We start from the raw sequence: 4566 nt of genomic DNA, 5'->3' as shown, positions 1-4566 counted from the left end.
AACCATCACTCTTGTGTTCAGTTCATTCTACCCACTAGCATTTCTCGTAGTGCATCGAAGGATGTGAAGGATTGTATTTACAAGATGGGCAAGCTTGTGAGGTACTTTACACTATACAAAATGTAAAGCGTATCAATGCTCCATGCAAGGTTTCCATATTGCCAATATGGTGCACTTTTTTCTTTCTAGGTATGTGAGATCAAAGGAAATAGATCCCACCATGCTTGAGGATGCTCAAGTTATGTTAGTGGAGGTGGTTTGTTTAGTGGAGGAGACTTTTCCACGTTCTATTCTCATAAGCCAACTACATCTCATAGTGCATTTGGTGGATGAGATTGCTATATGCGGCACTGTACATGCACGATGGTTGTTCTTCCTCGAGCACTTCATGAAGACCTTGAAGGGTTTCATGAGGCAAAATGCAAGGCCTGAAGGTAGCATGGCCAAGGGTTCATTGGTACAAGAGTCACTTGTATATATTTCTAAGTTTCTTGTTGATGTAGATAGCTCTCTCCCACAACTATGGAGAGATGATGAAGACCTAAGGATGACCTCTATTGTGTCTCAAGGGAAAGGACGGAGCAAAGTAATGGACACGGAGTTGCTTAATAACATCAACCTCTATTGCATGCTTAATAATGAGTGATGAAAAGATGGGTGACAAGATACAAGAATGCAAAGGCAAGAAGACAAGGAGAAAGGGCCCTCTTTCATACACACCGCAGATCTCGTGTGCCATACCCTCAGCATCTAAGAGCACTTCCAAAGGATATTCATATGGATTGGATACTTGACAAAATGGAGACAGCAGAGAGAAACGAGGGGATGCATATCACAATGGAAGAATGGGAGTATGCTAGACGATGCATGCAAAAGGTTGGTATAGAGAATGTTGTTATGCATAAGTTAGGAGCTTTCAACAATTTAGATTGCTTATTCAATTGATTTTGACTTGGTGTAGTGTACTATGTTCAATGATATATGGTGTGAGGGCAAACATTTTTGGACACAATGGATTGATGAGAAGAGAAACACACAAGATTACTGCACCAGTGCTAGCTTTGAGGGAGCCAATGGAGCCATGGATGATTATTGTGGCATAATCCAAGATATTATTAAGCTTGACTTTCGATGCTTCTTTGTGTATGTTTTAGATGTCAAGTGGTTTAAGGACATGGTGGAAAGAGGCCCTAATGCAACAATCTATCGGGACATGGGAGTCCTTTTGTATCAAAGATAAGTATCATGATGTGACGTGCATTTATTTATCACACATTTAAAGCATTCTAGAGATGATCACATCTACTTGTTAGAAAATTGGTTCCATATTATTGCAACATCACAAAAGAAAATAGGAGCTATATAAGATGTTTGCCTCCTATGTAGATCAAGTGTGAATGATCTATCGGCGAGGATACCTAGGGGGTAATTCTTCTCCTTGCAACCTAGCTATGATTTCTATCATGTTTCTCACTAGCTCTTTATCTTCATTGTAGCTCTCATAGCATCTCGTGTCCCAACTCGGATTGAGGCAAATTTGAAACAATATGGGTTTTTGGTATAGAGAACCATTGATCCCTGTGAATGAAATGTTAATTAAACCACCCATATTTGAGAGATTCTAGTTCCTCAAACCTCATAAAGACTAGTGGCAATCCCGACCCTCCTTGCTAAGTCTGGATCCCTACCCAAACACAAATTGTTGATAGACTTGAAGGTTTCACACACCTGCGCCACAATCTAGCAGTTACCTCGTGCACTCCATACCAACATTGTAAGGGATAATGGTCACTCCATATACATTGTTGTGCCCATGGACAATAGTGATACCATATAGGATTGGAATGTAGATGTGTGTTCTCAAGGCCTGTTGCTGCTGGAACCCGTTGATGACCACGTTTGCCCATTTGTGAAAAGATGCAAGTCATGTAGGAGTGATTCCTCTACTACTAAGAACACTTTGTCATAAATTACAAAGGTCCTAGATAGCCATAGTAACTCTCCATGCAAGCATTTAGATGCAGAGTCTTGAGATACATCAAAGGTACAAGACAATTTGGAATAGAATACAAAGGAAGTCATCCACGGTTGCATGGATACTATGATAGTGACTATGGCGGAGATCATGAGACTAGGAGATCGACAGAGGGACATACATTTTTCCTTGGTCAAGGTGATATATCATGGTTGTCCAACAAACAACCAATTGTTTCTTTGTCTTCGACTGAAGCAGAATATAGGGGACTCACTACAGGTGCATGTGAGGCTATATGGCTCAAAATACTATTGTTAGAAACAACTTACTTTGATGAGTCAAAGCCAACAACAATATATCTTATGATAATCAATCGGCTCAAGCATTGGCCAAGAATCAAGTATATCATTCCAAGACAAAGCACATTGATGTCAGAGAGCACTTCATCAGAGAAAGAGTGTTACTTTTGGTGACATCACACTGTAGCATTGTGATAGCAAAGAGAATATTGCAGACATATTTACCAAACAGAGAGTTTCCTTTGGAGTTCTCCTATTGAGAGAGAAATAGAGAGATTTGTGAGAGCCTTGAGAGAAAGATAGGGAGAGTTATGTAATATTTCTGAGAGCTCCATTCCATCCCTCCATGTCCATCTGAGAGCTCCATTTGATCCCTCCATGTCCATCTTCAACACATCAAGTAGACCTTCAACACAGCAACAAGTAGGCCATGACCTCTGAGACACGAGTCTCCAATGTGCATGCAATTTCATGGATCTACTATGCCATATCCATATGCATCTCCATTCATTGTGTTGTTATTTGTCAAGGAAAGTTCAACAAATAGCCATGACTATTCCTGCCATCTCCAACAGTGCCAACAGGATGCTCCACCGCTAACTCCATATTCTCACAGACTACAACTCTACGTCAACTACATCTTTGACCTTCATTTGCAAATGGCTCAACGACCTAAGTCTCTCCTAGCCACACCACAACAACCAACCCACTCCAAAGCATCCACGAGCTCAACTAACCCACTCTCAACAACCGCTTTCCCAAGCTATTCTAACCACAAGCCCGACTGTTACTGGCTGCTACTGGCTCACACAACAAACTCTCCTCTTTGCTTCACAACTACTTTCAACTGCATGCCTTGCAACAATAGCTACCTCTTTAACACCTTCAGTAGCCTGAGACACCATCCACAACTCAAAAGCTATCTACAACATTGCTCCATCAATGGACTGACATGAGGCTCCTCCAACACATGCTTCATAGGCTGTGCCTCCTGCAAACCGGATATCCTCAACATGCCTGGCAAACCGATGCTCCATCTTGAACATCTATGACCTTTTACAACACCTCCCAATCAACCCCAATCCTCCATGCTCCAAAAGATGCACCAATAGCTGCCATCGTTTCAACGCAAGCAATGAGCCCAGCTTCACCAAGTAAGATAGTACCTCCAATGCCAAAGGCTCTTCCAAAGAGGGTGCGGCACTCTTGTGGCTCTCCATGACTCCCGTCACAATGACCTCTCCGTGCCTAACAGAAATCTTACTATCAATTGTGCCAATCAAAACATATATCATTAGCTTTTAAATGTACTTTTCTTTTTAGAACTCATAATGTGAGCCCCACATGTAGTCCCTTATTGACGCTTTTCCCTTGGGAAGAATCAAAGATTCACAATCCATTAGCCTTATTCTTAAGCCCCTACCATGCTAACTTTTAGAAATGAAAATCAACTGATTCTTGGAAAAGACTGTCTCAAATTTCTTTCCTTCACAATTTATGAGTTCCCCCAACATGCTAGCTAGGTCATTTATGTTGTGCTAACCTTAGAATCTGCTTCATGTGGCTTGGAAAATAAGGTCACAAGAGACAAAGAATCAAACAAATCAACATAAGTGAAATGAGCCAAGGATTTGCTGGAAAGAAGAAAAGAAGAGGATAAAGGAAATCAACTAGCACTTAAGAAAAAAAGACCTCTTGTGGAGATAACAAAACCTCAATGCACTTAAACACCAAATGGGAACATTGAGGAGCTAGAGTTTAAAATAGGCACTGGACCAAACTGGGGATGGGATCATGAAGTGAAAGGCATTCCAATAGAGCAAAACATAATCAATATAGCCTAGGAGAAATTCTAGGAATTGAATGCAATGATTTCCATAGGATAATTGTCAGAAGTCACTCCTCCTTCCATGAACTTCTTTACTCTAATGAGCAAGCTACCCATGGAAAAAAGATTGACCGCCACAAGAGTGCAAGTGATCAAAATAGAGTTTTGGGATGCGTATCCATGATTGACATGAAGGTTTTGAACAACACATCAAAAGGAGTCCTTATAGATGGAGGATTTAGTATCAACATCATCTTAAAGAGGCCCAATAGTGGCTCAAGCTGAATAACTCGAAGCCACCACCTTTCAAGATTTGTATGGTATATCAACAATTGGTGATGCAAAATGGTATTCTCAAAGATTTGTACATTATAATAAGTGGTTCTTATTTCATGGTAGCATTTATCGAAATAAAGATTGCAAATGAGTAGGAATGCACTATGCTACTACAAAGGCCATGGCTA

This window comes from Dipteris shenzhenensis, chromosome 9, assembly GCF_047967505.1.
Source record: "Dipteris shenzhenensis isolate YYH24624 ecotype China chromosome 9, Dip_SZ_1.0, whole genome shotgun sequence".
NCBI lineage: Eukaryota > Viridiplantae > Streptophyta > Polypodiopsida > Gleicheniales > Dipteridaceae > Dipteris > Dipteris shenzhenensis.
This window is presented reverse-complemented; position numbering follows the sequence as displayed.